This window comes from Lepisosteus platostomus, chromosome 11 (genome assembly GCF_059453375.1).
Source record: "Lepisosteus platostomus isolate fLepPlt1 chromosome 11, fLepPlt1.hap1, whole genome shotgun sequence".
NCBI classification, from domain to species: Eukaryota; Metazoa; Chordata; class Actinopteri; order Semionotiformes; family Lepisosteidae; genus Lepisosteus; species Lepisosteus platostomus.
In genome coordinates this window covers 26,880,905-26,897,067 of record NC_142621.1, presented here as the reverse complement: position 1 = coordinate 26,897,067, position 16,163 = coordinate 26,880,905, and the positions used below count along the sequence as shown (strand labels likewise).

The 16,163-nt window shown below is 39.4% G+C and overlaps 2 long non-coding RNA genes across 3 annotated transcripts; one reads left to right on the top strand and one right to left on the bottom strand.

The window, feature by feature from the left end:
- The first annotated feature begins 5,106 nt into the window (after positions 1-5,106).
- LOC148652320 (uncharacterized) lies at positions 5,107-7,817 on the top strand. Of its 2 annotated transcripts, XR_015925295.1 has the most exons (5): positions 5,107-5,231; positions 5,313-5,425; positions 5,672-5,767; positions 6,523-6,695; positions 7,422-7,817. It is a non-coding gene; the product is annotated as an uncharacterized LOC148652320 (long non-coding RNA). The 2 variants fall into 2 exon arrangements; XR_015925294.1 differs by having other exon boundaries at positions 5,142-5,425.
- Positions 7,818-10,484: 2,667 nt separating this feature from the next.
- Positions 10,485-13,045, bottom strand: LOC148652319 (uncharacterized). The gene is made up of 2 exons (XR_015925293.1): positions 12,963-13,045; positions 10,485-12,621 (listed from the first exon to the last, which is right to left on the bottom strand). It is a non-coding gene; the product is annotated as an uncharacterized LOC148652319 (long non-coding RNA).
- Between the last annotated feature and the right edge of the window lie 3,118 nt (positions 13,046-16,163).

The following is a 16,163-nucleotide window of genomic DNA, read 5'->3' as shown; positions in this document are numbered from 1 at the left end:
CCATTCAAACACGACCAGACATTTCTCCCATTGTCAATACTTCAGCAAAACTTCACATTTTATACCGGTGCCACAACATATTGTTAGTTATTATGATAGAAATTTGTTTTAATATGACTAAAATATTATTGTTGTAATGCAGTATAATCAGGGTTATACATAAGTTCAATACAACAGTTTATTTTTGCGAAGGTTCAGTTAGTGTATTTTGACTGCTGCTCTAGTCATCGTCAATATCAATATTCAAAGTCAATGTTCTAGGCATTACAACAAAGCCAGTTTATGGTAAACTATATCTAGGATTTGGAAAAATGCACATGAGCTAACACAAAAATGTGCACATGTACTGTACTGTTAACAGACTGATTCATGCATTCGCAAAGAGAGAAAAAGCAATTTCATGAACTCAGCTGGTGAAGTGAGCTCAAAATAGAAAACAGTTCCTCTTTAAACATTTACATATCACCATACTAAAACGATTAAAATAAAAACTTTATGTTCGCACTGATGCTTAACATACCACAACTGCAGCATGTTGGATTTACCCATCAGACAGCTGACTGATCAGAGGGACTTCATGAAACCAGTTGGAATCAGTAGTCACCTCTTCAGTGGAGTCAGGTGAAATATGAACTGACCCAAGAGAAAAGAATTATTGCAGCATTAGAATTCTTATGGCATGCATAAAAAAGTGATCAATCCAATTAACATCCAAAATAGACAGAAAACATGTATTTATTCATAGATAAAATTAGGATGTTACTTGGAATTAAATCCCACAACACGCAGAATAAATGCCACACAGGTAGGTGCCCAAGGCTGGAGATAAACCATGGGCTTTGGAGATGCAGTGCTATAACCATGAATTGGAGGCACAAAACGCTAACAGAATCTGGTGCTTTGGCACCTCTATAGCATATCTTGGCATAGCCACCCTAGAGTAGACACACAATATAAGAGGTGCCAACATACCTTGCTCATTGTGGTCACTGAGGATCCAAAAAGTATTAGTTTAGGTTATTAATTTAAACCTATAGGTGGTCATCTTGGAAATACAACAAAATATAGCTGCAAGGTCAGTGTCAGGTCCGGAATTTGCATGAAGAAAAGTTCACCTTAAGAGGATGAATCCAAACATCCATTACTCCAGTACCTTTTTGTGCCTTCTAGCTCTGATCTCTTTCTTCAGCTGGGCCTGTCGCACCTCCCTCTGGGCATCTTCCTCTATCCTCATCTGTAAAGCTCTCTCTCTGATTTTCCACATCTGTAGAGCCGTCAGTGAAAAGGCAAAGCAGATGACAAACAGCAGAAAGCTAGATTGTGTTGAGCACAAAACAGCTACGCTACAAGACATTTATATTTATATATGTCACCTGCTTATAGGTGGTACATTAAATATTAAGGATTCTGTTAGATCATGTGGAGCTGAATCTCTCCCCTTTTTACAATCTAGCAATTGAGGCCTTTGGGCATTTTTCAGCATATTACAGTAGGAGCATTCAGCAGCTGAATGTGGTCTGGGAAGCCCAAAGACAAAATAACTGGGAAAATAACATACCATACAGCAATGTACAGTGAGAATGTGAGAAAAAAAAACAAGAAACATGATTAAGCTGATGTAGAAAACGATGAGGCTAAATACTATATATTGATAATGCTGTTGATTTGAAAGCTGATAAATTAATGAAAGGGGTGAATAAACTATGTGTTTTAAAAGTGAGTTAAGCTACAGTGTGGAATGTGAAATGGAAATCTAATAAGTAAATTGATTCTTAAAATGTAGAGAGCCTTGCAAAAAATATATGTTGGTGCTTTTAGAAAATATATTTCAAGGATGTGACCGCTACGGGCAGAATTTTAGAAAAAAGTGCATCAACAAAGTGCACCCTGTTTAGGTTACTTTAGAAGACAATGTACCAAAACAATATATGCTGTCTGGGTCATTAGATTAGCCGAAAGTAACTGATAAGCTTTGAAAAAGGGCGGAGCGGTGGCTCTGTGGCTAAGGATCTGCGCCTGTGGCTGGAAGGTTGCCCGCAGCCGGCAGAGGAATCCTACTCCGTTGGGCTCCTGAGCAAGGCCCTTAACCCCAACTGCTCTAGGGGCGCTGTACTATGGCAGACCCTGTGCTCTGACCCCATGCTCTCTCCCTGTCTGTGTGTCTGTGTGTCTCATGGAGAGCAAGCTGGGGTATGCGAAAAGATAATTCCTAATGCAAGAAATTGTAAAGGGTTAATAAAGTAATGTTATATATATATAATAAAACAAATCTAGTGGTGCTTCTTCTTTTGTTTAAGATGTAATCTGTTTTGTCTTAGGGAAAGGGGAAGTGTTGAAGGGACAAAGTGCTGAGCTTTCTCTTACAGCGCAACATCTTATTAAACCCTGTACTGCTTGTAACAAATTGAGTCTCTGATGCACTTTGCAGAGTGGCAACAGGGCTCCCAATATTGCAATATTGAAATAAAGACCTTACTCAGGTGAGAACTCTCTCTTGTGGCTTCCTTGAAAATTAATATTTCCATGACAATTTGGGGGCTTGTCCAGGATCACAAACCTGAGTGCGGACGGCTGCTGAAACTCCATCTGGACCCGGACAATTTTAGCAATTTGGACGAACCCAGGGGGATAAACTGTTTATCCTTCCAGAGATGCGTCTGGAGAATTGGCAGCTGTCTGACGTCAGTAAGTGATCCTTAAAAAGTTAATAGTTTGAAAAGCGAGCCACAGGGGTGTTCTCTTCGATAAGTCAGGGACTTACAGTATAACGGGTCTGGGACCCGGCGAGTCTGGGACTCGTGAAATGAACATATCTTAACACAGACGTGTGGTTTTTGCTCTGCGGAGTAGTTAATGTGATAAGGTTCTAAGTAAGGCACCGATCGGTAAAAATGGGGAATGAAAATTCAAAGACGAAAATGGGACCGAGCAGTCCAGCAAAAGTACATGTACGACAAATTCAGAGACGCAGGAATAGGTGTAAACGATTATAGCCCGGGTTAGAGTCCCGGCAGAAGGAAAAATGTGTATCTTCATGAACTGTAAAGCTAGGGTAATAGGTGTAAGGGAACTTGCACATAAATTATATATGATAATTAGGGGCACATAACTATGAAGGATCTTTGTAAGTGAATCAGAATGGACAGAGGAAAGTGGAATTAGGAAAAAGAAGTTTCCTGAAGAACAGGAAAATTAGAAGAGAAGTAGAAGAAAGGAAAGAAAGTGAATTGGAAATCTCCACCGAAATTAGAAAGCGGTCCGGAGCCAAAGCCTTTTCACTTGTTCGTGAAATGCCAATGTGCACTTTTCCAGGTCCAGAAGGAACTCCAGCATATGTACATTGACCTTGGTCTCCTAGTGAATTATTTGCATTAGTCAAGTCTTTTCCTAAATTGCCTGATGATCATAAAGAATTTAAAAGAAAGGCAAGCCTTGTTCTTGATTGTCTTAAGCCTAATTACAGTGACATAACCTTGTTGGTAGATCACATTGTTCCTAAAGGTTTACAATGTCCTCTAACAAGGAGGAGGCAGATTGGCGGATACATGACCCAAATGATGAAGAAGTATCCATCTAAATTAAACCACACGGAAATGGAGAGGAAAAGTTAGGCGGCTGCTTCTGAAAAGAGGTAAGGACTCCTCTTTTCTAAAAAGTCCCTTGTCCTCTCCATGTTGCTGTGGTGGGTTCAGGGTTTTTCTGAAGCTGAAGCGAGTACAACAGAAAAGTGAGTTTATGGTGTATGTGTTTGTAGATGCCTGTTTTGTGAAGGTGGGGTAGAAAAAGAGGGATGGCTGAAGGAATAGCGTCTCGCCCTGCCTGTGCGAAAAAATCCAGGTGCTGCATCCTGGTACATGACTGCAGTATGGCTGAAGGTAGTAACTAGAACTGTACTCGCAGAAGAACATGGTTGTGTGTTTAAAGCCAGGATTTGGAACCTGGTCCGTGTTCCCGAATTGTGAGAGTTCGTCAGTTTGTCTCGACTGGGGGATTCCTCGGGGCGCGTGGGAGACGTGAAAATGGTTTGGTGTGAAGAAAAAAAATTAGATTAATGCAAAGTGAAACTTAAAAAGAAATATGGACTATCAGACGGAATTTAGCGCTGCAAATGGGAGGTAAAAAGACTCCCAAGGAGGAGAAAAAGGAGCCGCCAGTTTGTCGCAATTATTGTGCGACTTTAATATTATACCAAGATATAAGACCCCTTCAAGAAAATAACGTGGACTGGGATAAATCCCCTGATTGGGTATATCCAGATGGGGGGTGAGTTAACTAGCCCTGGGGGAAAGGGGGGCAAGACCCCAAAGACAAAACTACGAACAAGCTGGTGTGCAGTTACTAAAAAAAAGGGTGTTTTTTGGAGAAATTGTAAGAAAGAGGCTTGATTTCACAATTAAAGAACATGTCAGAAGCTGAAACGAGAGCCATGCGTGAACTAACAGATTTAATCTAGTAAACCCCTTTGTAGCCTTCCTAAATTTATCTCAGGGTTTAAATAAAAGTGAAATAATCTTACAGTGTGCGGGAACTTTTTCCTAACTATTTCCTAGCTACTGCAGAGTTTTCTTACATATTACTTACCACCATTTGCTTTGACTTGGAAAAACTATGCAGTATCTTTTGAAAAACAGCCCTTTGTCTATTTGTGCCAGCCACGTGTTACTGGCAGTCCTCAAATGTGTCAACTACTGTGAGGAAGGCCTTCCACACTCCAGGCCTGCTTGTGCACACAGCCCCGCCTCCTCTTCTCGTTTGACCGATCTCTCGGTTCGTGTCCGCGATGCAGGTCCAGTGCGGACCCCCACCCTTCGTCACACACCACTTGGAGTGGTCCACCATGATGCTGAAAGGCCTGGCCTCTGGCAGCTGCATAGTCTTCACGTTGTACACCTTGTGCGCCACAGAGCAATTTGACGGCAGAGGCTGATGAAGCTTCCCCCAGCTTTTGGCAAAGAAGTCGTCTCCTAAATAGTTAACCAGCAAACCTGAGTAGAGATCTGAAATGGAACAGAGTCACAGGTTCCATGTTAGAATCTGTCCCAGGCACACTTTCTACCCAACCAAAAACAGGAAGTGCACTACAGTAGCTACCAAAACGTCAAACTGAAACTGAGAACAAGTGAATGTGTATTTCTCCCCCCTCTCAGGGGTGGATGCAATAAGAGGTTCCCTTTAATGAAATCATGGCTTCAGTTTAGCATTCCTCACAGAGCAGTAACACTGAAACACAGGTAAAACATGAGGTTTTCTCTGCAAACATGTGGCTCAACAAGGTAAAAAAGTATTGATTTCTTGCCTCTTTATCTTCACAGACTGTAGTCTTGAGTTTACTGATGCGGTCCATTGGGAACAAGAACACTATTTTACTTGGCCTGGGCTTCCAGATTCTGCAACTTGCTTGGTACAGCTTTGGATCAGAACCCTGGTATGTGCCTTGTATTCTGTAGGAGTAGAAAACCCAGGAGCTTTTCCTAACAGACACTGTAGGTCACAGATCATCAAGCATAATTTGTGAACCTTTAATATCAGTCCTATTCTGAGTTATTTAAAATTATTAAGCAGGTACTGTCACTATTAAACCAAACATTTAATCTTATAAACCTGAAATACAGTCGCTGTTTTATGCATATTTCTAGTTTGATACTAGTTTTCCTTCTTGGTTTCTCCCCAGGATGATGTGGGCTGCTGGTGCAGTTGCAGCTATGCAGCTATACCTTCCCAGCAGTCAGTGCTCTTGTATCCAGGACAGCTGAAGCAGACCAGCAAGGTACCCAGGGCAAGAAAAAAGTCGCTTTGTACAGAAACTCAGCTGTTGGTTTCTGTCATCCATCTGAAAATGAAAGCACTATGTATTTCTTGTACTTGTAATCTTGCAACTTCTCTGTTATGCCACAAAGCTGTGTCGTGAAGTCAGACAGATCTATTCTTTCACCCATTTGGTTTGACAGTTCTGTTTGAAAAGCTCATAAATATCCAATGCTCCATCCACTAAGAGAGAGCTCAGTAGTCTTAAGTGTAATGGCTAGATTAGAGGGCATCCAGTATGGTTCTTGATTGTCATAAGATTGGCCTGTGAAACTAATTAAATTAGTTTAAGCTAGTAATTAGTTGTTAAGTACAGTAACTAGGAGTTTTAGGGATCTAAAACCCAGAAATCTTTTTGGCCTTGAGAGCTGGAGCAGAAGATCTTGTCTTGATCGTTGCACTAGCTAATCTAATGTTTGTGCTGTGCTTGTGCGTTCTTAGCTCTCCCTGCTCATTAGAACTGGTGAGACAGTGAAGAGAAGCACAACATGTTTGCAGTCAGTCAGTGAGGTTAGGTGCAGTTTTAGTCAGGGGGCTGTTCCATGTCTTGTCCTGTGCTAAATGCCAGCATTGGGGGTTAAGACTTTTTAAAATAAACTAAAATGTACCCTACATGTTTGTCCTGTACGTATCTTCATGTGATCCTGCTAGATTTCTGCTTACCTAAGTCTTCTTGTGAATGGTGTGTGGAAGGCTGACGGTCTCGTTCTCTTATAGGTGTGGTTCAGGGGATGATCACTGGGATTCGAGGGCTGTGTAATGGCCTGGGACCGGCGCTGTACGGGTTAATTTTCTACATATTCCATGTGGAGCTTAATGAACTCCCAGTGAGTAACAGTGGCCTGGGAGCTGAGTCTGAATCATCACATCACTCTCAACACAATCATCAGGTAACGTACAGTGTCCAGCTTCATGGAATTGTCATTGAAACTCGTCATTGAAATTGTCAGTCTCTCAGAATTATGCTCTGGAATGTGAAATGTAGTCAAAATGGTATGAGATGGTGAAACAAATATGAAACCAGACAGGTAGGATTTTGATGTTCAGTTTCTATGTAACCATAGAACTTGTCTCTATCTTATAAAAGGGAATATCATTCTTCGCAGGACATGTTACCTGTCATGCCAGTATCCCAGAGGAGTCTTTCATGACTTGCAGTACATTGTAAGAATGGTTAGGTTAACACACTTGGATGCAGATTTTGCTGTTGATCTTCAGATACTTTTAGTGAGGCACTAACATTTTTTTGCAGTTGATGTTGGCCAACTAATAGCTGGTATCAGGAGTTATAAATGTGATGTCTGTGGAGTGTATGGGTACAGGTCACACTCTCATGGTCCCCCTGTGCAGTCTTACCTAAACTGTGGTCAAGTGAGTAGCTGCGTTGGTATGTGTTAGCTGCAAGGAGACATGTATTGGTTAATCCCAGCCTGAAAAACAGGGGTAAATCCAACATTTCAGCTGCTTAGACGTCATCAGGGGATATTTCATTTCACATAGCACATTGAATGTCTCAAGATTAAGATATATAATACCCCTAAAAATCCTGGGTTTGGCGGGCTTCATTCTGCACTTTTTAATTACCGTCCCTTTGTGATTTATTTCTGTCCACGCAGAGTTCAATAATCCCTGGTCCTCCGTTCCTGTTTGGGGCATGTGCTGTGCTGCTCGCCCTGCTGGTGGCGCTGTTCATCCCTGAGCACACTAACATGGCCCCGCGGAGCAGCACCTGGAAGAAGCATCTGTCAGCCCACAGCCACCCCCACAGCCCCCAGGCACCTGGGGAGGCCAAGGAGCCACTCTTACAAGACAGCAACGTATGACCGCTGTTGCTTCTCAGGCGGTTTCTAGATACATCATTCTGCCATTTTTTATTTATTTATGGAGATGCCAGGTAATGGAAATTCAACACGAGTGTTAAGAGTACCATTTTGTAATATATTTAAAAATTGTCCAAAGGCACTATTGCAATAGCTCTATTTATTGAATTCAATATAGTTAGAGAGGATTTTTTATACATTAAATATATTTATACATAAATTCTACATCGGCATGGCTTACCCAGGGACTTGTGCCTTGTAGAACTGGAATGTTACTGAAGACAGTGTGTTTGTCAGTCATCCTGCTTTGAAGAGGTGTGATAATATGGGTTGAAGTGCAATCGGTTCACTAGAGAACACTCAGCCCATTAAGAGCTTTACCTCTTTTTCTCTTTTGACCCAAGACAGACTTTATTAAAAGTCAGAATGATGTACAGAAAAAGTGGTGTGGCCTCTTAAGCTTGTACATGACAAGGCCTTAATAGATGCTCTTGGGTGCAAAAGCAACATGCAGTGGGTCAAGAACAGTTCATTCTTTTGCGGCTTTGTTATCATTGAAAAGTGAAAAGGACTTGGAACTTCGCTTGTTCTACACATCTTCATTTTTCTGTTCATATCAAGCAGTTGCAGCATGCAGTGCTGTCTCAGTTTCTGACTACCTTCCCATTTTCACAGTTTCAGTTGCAAGTAAGCTTCTGCCCACCAAGAGGGTGGGGATTGCTGGGGGCTCATGTAGTTTGTGTCTCAAGAACCTTTATCTGAACATAGAGCTAGGCGTTGTGCAGCATCATGCAACTGTGAAGCTCAAGACAAAGTGCACAGGACCAAAAAATATGCTGTTCAAACTAGGGCATAGTAGTGACAAGATAATGACCTGGTGTGAATATGCCTTTTTTGAACTGTTATATTTATTAGAGGGCCTCAGAATATGAAATGAGTTTTGTGGCCTCAACTTGAAAGACGTGCATTTTTCTAAGTGGCCTTTTTCAGTAAGGATATTCGCAAGAACATGCTAATGTACCAAATAATAGAACATCAGATATGAAATTCTCTGAAATATTTTTGTGTGCTCAATATATTTGAATGATTCCTTGAAAGATATTACTAGCGTGTAAAATATCGTAAGCTCAAATGTTTTTATTTTCCTTTCCGTTACGTACTGTGGTTATTACACTGCTTCACTGGCATGTTTTTCTTTTAACCTTCAAGAAGATACTGTCATGGACACAGTTCTAAGTGTTGTAAATATAAAAGAGGTAAAGTTCAATAAAGTGGATTATTTTAAATTATGCAAGATGTATTATTTCATCTTAGTACTGTGTAACTCCCTTCCCTTCTTAACTTCAAAACATGCTCTGACTTTAGACATCTCAAAATATGATGCAGGATTCAACATTCGGATAATAACTGCTCCAGCAAGGTCTCCAGCTGTTGATTTAAGAATGCCTGGAAAATCTGTTGCATTGTGGTTCCTGATGACTAGAGTTGTGCACCTCAACCTTTTAAAAGTGTTCATATTTCTGTAATTGAGCCGAATATATAGTAGCTACAGGACTCTCACAACCTTAGTTGGGCTCATCACTACCAGAATGGATACTGTGATGGGCTCAGTGGAGTAGTGGCACCACCCCGCATAGCTTCAGGTCTGTGCAAGAACACTGCCTTGATGAACAGATGAAGAGTGATGTCTGTGAGCGAGGAAGGTTCTCTCAATCTGACCGGCACTCCTTTAGTCCACATCAACAACTGCAACCTGCTGCCTCTTTATGGAGAGTGTTAATATCCTACTATAATGAAAACAGTAATTACAGGTATACAAAATATAAGACATGGCAGACTAAAAGCAAGAGAAATTCAAAGCAGATTTTAATTAGATGGATTAAGCAGTTTGAAAGAGGCAATTTGGTGCTGCTTTTAATTACACTGGTACTGTGTATGATTAAAAAGGTTGTGGCTTTTCACAGTGTTGGATTGGTTTTCCTAGAGTCTCAAACTGCTGCTTTTCCCAGAACATAATCCAAATAGTACAAGAGTTCTTTCCTTCTACTGATATTCAGCAAATATAAAAGCACAGCAATAGCTGACTAAATAGAGTGGTTGTCTTCCCTTGTCCTGGAAGAACCCAAGGTCTTAATCACAGGTTAGCTGAGTTCTGCTGAATTCTATTTTTTTGTGTCATATTTGTAAATTTGCTTTCAACTATTAATACCCAATAAGGAAGCTGTTTAAGCTGTTTAGAAGCTGTATTAATTAGTAGTTAGAAGCTGTATTAATAAATAGTACAGTACTATTAAATTCACATGAAGCTAAAACCATACTGCAATACTTAGAATATCTAAAAACTGCAGGATTCAGAATTCTAAAGCTCAAATTACACAGTGGAGTAAAAAGTTACATTATGTTACTATACCTTAGATTTCACACAATATTAACTTTGCTTGTATTTAACTGCAATGTCCAGCAAAATCAGTCTTGATACAAAAAATGAGTGTAGATGCTGGATGTTTTCAGCGTGGAAAAAATATTTGAATATTAATACTATGATGTGCATATTGGACAATTCTATTTTAGTAGTTAAACCTTTCAGCTTTTTGGAATATTTCATTTTTACGTGTATCGCTTAAAGGAGTCCAATGTTTAAATGTTGGAACTCAATATTTTATGAAGCACTACTGCTCAATATAGGTGTAGGTTTTCAAAAATGTAGATCAATATGGTGTATATAATATGTTTCCATTTTTATTAAGTGTCAAAAATCCTTTTGGTAAATGTAAGATCCCTCAGGCTACAAAGAAATTAGATATAATCACATATAGAAGCAGGATATGCACAGAGAAATAGAAAAGAACAACTTTGAAGTATCATCTGAAAGTTTATTTTACATACTGTGCAAAGAATTTGTAATCAGTTAACAGGAAAAAAAACATTTAAAAACATATAACTGTCTTTCTAAGGCATTTATTGCCTTAAAACAAATGACATTTTTGTGGCTTGATATAAAAGATTAAATAAAAATACATAACATTGTCATCATTCTCTGTAAAAAATAGTTTCATAACTTTTTTTAACTTTAAATAGGCTAATAAAATAAATAATTTGTACACATGTGTACAGTACCAATCAGATGAGATAATTATGCATTTACAAAGTATGATGCAAAAGTTAAGGAAAAACCCTTATTGTACTGTAAAATCTGGTAAGGTTAACCAGAAATAGCCTGCTTTTGTCTATATTATGAATGAATTATGAGGCAAAACAATGGATTTTCATTCAGTAATATTCCTTCCACAACATGCTAAATGGAGCCATGCACCCTGTCTGAGTCCTGCATGGTTGACTTTTCTTGTATTGTGTATTGAGATGCAATAAAATGGTTAATTGTAGCCGTAGTGCAAGAAGATGTTTAGTGCTCCCACTGCTGGCAGAGAGAAGCAGAGATGGAGAGAAACTTGCTGCTACACTGGTAGAGAAACATACAGTACTTCCCCAAAATCAGAACAGCTATCAATCCTACTGGGGAATAAACCTCCAAATAGTTTAGTTTAGTAGATTTATTGTACTAGATTTGTCGATGTTTAGTTAAATATTAATGCTTTGGCAATACTGTAATCCATAGGTTATTTCAATAAGAGTCTGAATTTTAATACATTTAAGGAACATGTCAGAGCTGTGAGTATCAAAGACACAATCTTTCAGTTTTATGTTTTAGAACTTCTATTGCAGAAAGATACCCAAAACCAAAATTATTCATTTGCAGATTTTGGCTTTCCACACATCTCCTCTTGTTATACCTGAGTTTGGACACTGTTTTTCACCTGCTTTGTGCTCATTTTCCCTCAGCTGTCTACCCCTTTGTGCCTACTCTGTCTTGTTTTCTCCTGCGCCTCATTTATCTGCTACTTTCCCTCTCTCCCTCACATTTTAAGAAGGCTCCACAGCTGAAACCTTGTGTTTCTTTTCTTTACCTTTCTTGATGGAATTAACATTTCCCTGTTACTTTGAATTTGAATGTCAGCACCTCTAAAATACAAGCCTGACCAACAGTTGTATGAGAGAATGCTGAAGATGGTTGCCATTTAATTAGCAGAGGCAAGGTCAGCAAAATTACATAGGTAAAATATGGCAAGAAGAAGAGGAGCCAGAGGAGAAAATTAAACACACCACAAAGGATAAAGCCTGAAACTAAATTATACTGAAACTAAATACAAAATAAAGGATTCCTGCAAACCTGCAGGTTAGTGGCATTAATAAACTGTCATAACATACAAAACAAATGAAAAGGAGCATATCTTTTTGGGCAGTCTTAATTTTTCTGAGCTTTAGAGGATTTAGAATTGCAACAGGCATGGTTAACAGGTTCCACGCACACCAACATTATTCACATCACGAAGGGTAATGCTCCTGTATCCTGCATAAACTCATATTGTCTGAAGAAAAATAAAACAAAGGTATGACAATGAATTAAAGGCCTTTCAACGCCTTGTGAGTAAAACACAATGTTACAGTACATGAACATGACAAGTTTAATAAACGCTGAAAGAAGGCGGAGAGCATTACCTATCTGCACACAGTAAACCTGAAAACCACTGTAAACGAATCTGTCGTTGGAAGAAATTATTAGAGACAGAATTTAGTAGGCATACAAGATTCCTGGTTTATGTTAAAAAATAAAGGTCTTTCTCGATGTATCACAGATAGAAACTTCCAAAAGGCAAGCAAAATGAAAAGCTTGCAAAGTCATCAGTCCGTCATTTGTGAAAGAACAATTAACACAGAAGTGTGCAAATAGATTCCATTGTCACAGAAAACGTAACGAAATCGAGCAGCAATACATGCAAAACATAAATAAAAACACAGATTTCATGTAAAGTGCAGGTGTGACCAGTGCATAAACGTCCTAAAACATCCCGGAATTGTGTTTCCCAACGACGATGTAGACCACAGGATGTTCCATAGTGTGCAGCTCTGCGAGAAAACGTGGAAGCCGTTGTCCAGGCTGAAGAAAGGAGAAAAGAAAAGGAAGAATGAAACCCTATTTCTAGGGACTTTTAACACTAGTGCTTAGACCTGAATGCTGGAGCTGTACATTTCAACTAATACCACACACACGTATTCCAAAAATAGAGATGGACGGTACAGAGACCGCAGGAAATCATCAGCTGTACAGATAAAACGTCTGAAGAGGCGCAGTTTGAGGTCAGCACAAGGGAAGAACGTTTACATTATGCCCAAAGACTAATAATTCCTTTTTTGGGACTCCTAAACGTGTAAACAATGCAACTACGGACAAAAAAGTCAGCTCGTCATAATTGCAGAATTACTCCGATAGCTACTCACAATTACAAAAAGGATAGCATCACTATAAATGTAGATAAAGGAGCAAAAATATAGGTATCCACAAGGAACACACAACAACAACACAGAAAAAAGAAATACCAGCAACGGTAAAGGTCACATTAAGGGATGTCAATTTTAAATGTTAGTTAAAACTACGTCTAGTGATTTTGTGCACCACTGAGTGCAGATTACAACAAATTTAGGACCACCAAGTCTCAAACATAATGCTTTCACTTAATCTGAGCCCTAGTTTACAACTTCAGATGTTTATGCTTCTATCTGTGAAAATAAGCACTAATTAGCACTGACTGTAACGGACTAACTGCTTATATCTAATATATAAGCGAAATAATACATAGAAAAAGCTTCAGGGTGGATTGCCAATCATTGCCTGTAAATTACCACAACAAACAGGACTGTTGGAAGAACATGTATCATTATTTGGTGCATATAATGCATAATATAATGCACCAAATTAGATCAATGCATTCTTGGGCAGCATAGAAATTGAAATTCACAGGAATGATGTATTCCAAAGGTAATGCAGACAGAGTCAAAGCCTGAACTACCATACCCATGAAAAGTTTTGCAGGCTTAGAAGCATGGCACAGTTCAGATGACAGTAGGACTTAGATACAGTACTTAAGTCTTCAATTGTTTTTGGCATTATGTCTAAATGCTTTACATCAATGTCCATTCACCACTTCAGGCTGGGATGCAAATAAATGCATTTCTTAACAATATCCTGAAATGAGTGGCAAGGTCTTCTAAAGTCAGTATAGGGTTTCATTAATGAATATGAATAAGAGGTGTTTCAATACACCTTTTTTTAAATTAACAAATTAAAATAACATTATGCATTCATTATGTTGAGTATATTTATATTGACATCATTATCTCAAATTCAGTTCACTGAACATAGCACAAAGGCATAACTGAAAAACTGTTAAAAGACAAAAATGGACGACATGATGTGGTGGTAAGGACACTGTGATCTTATAAAGTTGAGCCTGGAACTGTATCTTTCTAGGGGAAAATTCCCCTCTACTTTTCTGGGGCAAAAATCCAAACAAATCCATTGCTATAGCAGTCAGCGATCTGAAATTAGATCTTTGTTTTCAGACCCTATTTCCATATCCCTCATGTGGCATTCCAAAAATACCCATTTACAACTTTACACCTCAATAACACCAAAGAAACACAACACAAGCACAATGGCAGTGAAATTCAGTCTATTGTGTCTGTGGCCCACTGTTCACAAAAGCACCCACTCTGGCGGCTGGAATGGAAAACGAGAAGCAAAGCGTCATTCTTTATTTTCTGAGCCTCTGCTCCTTTCCTGTAACTGTATAATTGTCAGCTGTTACTGTATCGCCAGTCTCAGGTGAGAAGCTGTTATAATAATGGTGAATTATTTACCGGATAAATGATTTCAAAGCAAAGCTCTAAATGAAAGCAAGCCCAAGCATGCATGACAACAAGGCAGTTGCTCAACACAACTGAAAGAAGGAGACTCAAAGCACTTCCTCAAAACCTTCATAATCGCACACAGAGGGGGTTTCAGTGGCATGTTTCTACCATGCGTGTACCTGGAGACATCACACACAACTACAGTAGTCATCAGCTTATTCTGTTATAGAGCCAGATATCCTCAGATCTCTTAAAGCAAGCAAGGATCCAACTAGAAAATACTGGGATCGATCCACCACTGCTGATGGTGTGATGCACTCTTCTGGTTCAGAAATTCCAAACCCTTTTCTTCACAGATTTACAAGGTACAACGCTGCAGAAGAAGCCGTATTTTGGATGAGACTTTAAACCAAGGACCGACCCACATTTTGGGCACCACAGATTCATATATTACCATTTACAAATGTGGGGGTTAGCCCTCAAGCAAAGGGAGAATCCAGAAAAGGTTTTAACTTCACGGCTTACTGATGTTCCCTCATCTTCCTCTGGATCAAAATCTGAACTACCCTGCTTCTACTCTACAAGTCAGCACTTCAGAGACATCGTTATTGGGACTTCTTGATAAATAACTTCGAGTATGCATCCTCAGACAGAGAAAGAGACTGCATCCATTTTTTTGTGCCAGCACGACGGTACAGAAAATAACAGGTTGTGTCCTAGGCTTAACACAGCTAACTTTTAAACAAATACAATTTTCCCCTAGCAACTGTCATCTATATGCCAGAGAAAGATAGACACCCAGTCACCGTCATTCACATTATCATCGTTCCCTTCCACCTCCAGCAATGTTATTCTCTAATTTATAAAGTATAATAAACAATGTTACATAAACATAAGTTATTTCACAATGGTATCTGTTTCCATTCATGTTTTTATATCTATACTGCATAGTGGATTAAACAATATGTGATGCAACATGTGGACACTAATTTTCATAGCTCTGTCAACGTCAACACAACTCCATCAATATACATTTTATGCCTAATAGTGTATTCCTGTCAGGAATATTCCTGACTTCTGTGTGAGCCTAGTGCTGAGAAAAGCAGCCATTAAACAAGGTTAATTAGTTCTCACTAAAACTTTGATTTTAAGAAATATTGTTCAGACATAATGCGGAGGGTTAGCATTAAATGAGAGAGGCTGTAATACAATAATGGCTTCACTATAGTTTTGGAGTAGTTTTAATATGCGGAATGGTGCTTTCCTACACAGAACTATGGGAATACCATGCTACAGTATACTTTTTTAAGGAATGTGCTCTGTAGTAATACCATGGACCAATATAATAAAGCACTGTGAAACCTTGTCAGAACCACAGGAAACAGAAGCAAAACGATTTAAAACCAAAGTGCAAGTGCAAAAACCACAATAAATCCGCCAAGGTGAACTTCGTTGAGATTTAACAGGTGAATTACTGAACCTGCACAATGCATTTACACCTTTTCCTCTGTTTGGGCCTCTACAGATAACGTCAATCTGTTAACAGGTCAAGAAGAAAAACGGCCAGGTTCTGATCTGCTGGGGAGGAAATGTGTACCGTCCCTGCGACCTGACAGCACAACACTCTGTCAGCAAGCCCCCAGCCTTATAGCTCTGGTCAGGACAAAGACCTGTAGATGCTAATTGTGTTCGACAGGCACAATCATACAGCAGGCAGGAGATTAGGAGAGTGTTAATTGCGTTCAGTGGCAAAGGGAGTCAGGAGGCAGCCTGGTGTCAGGGGAGTGGGCT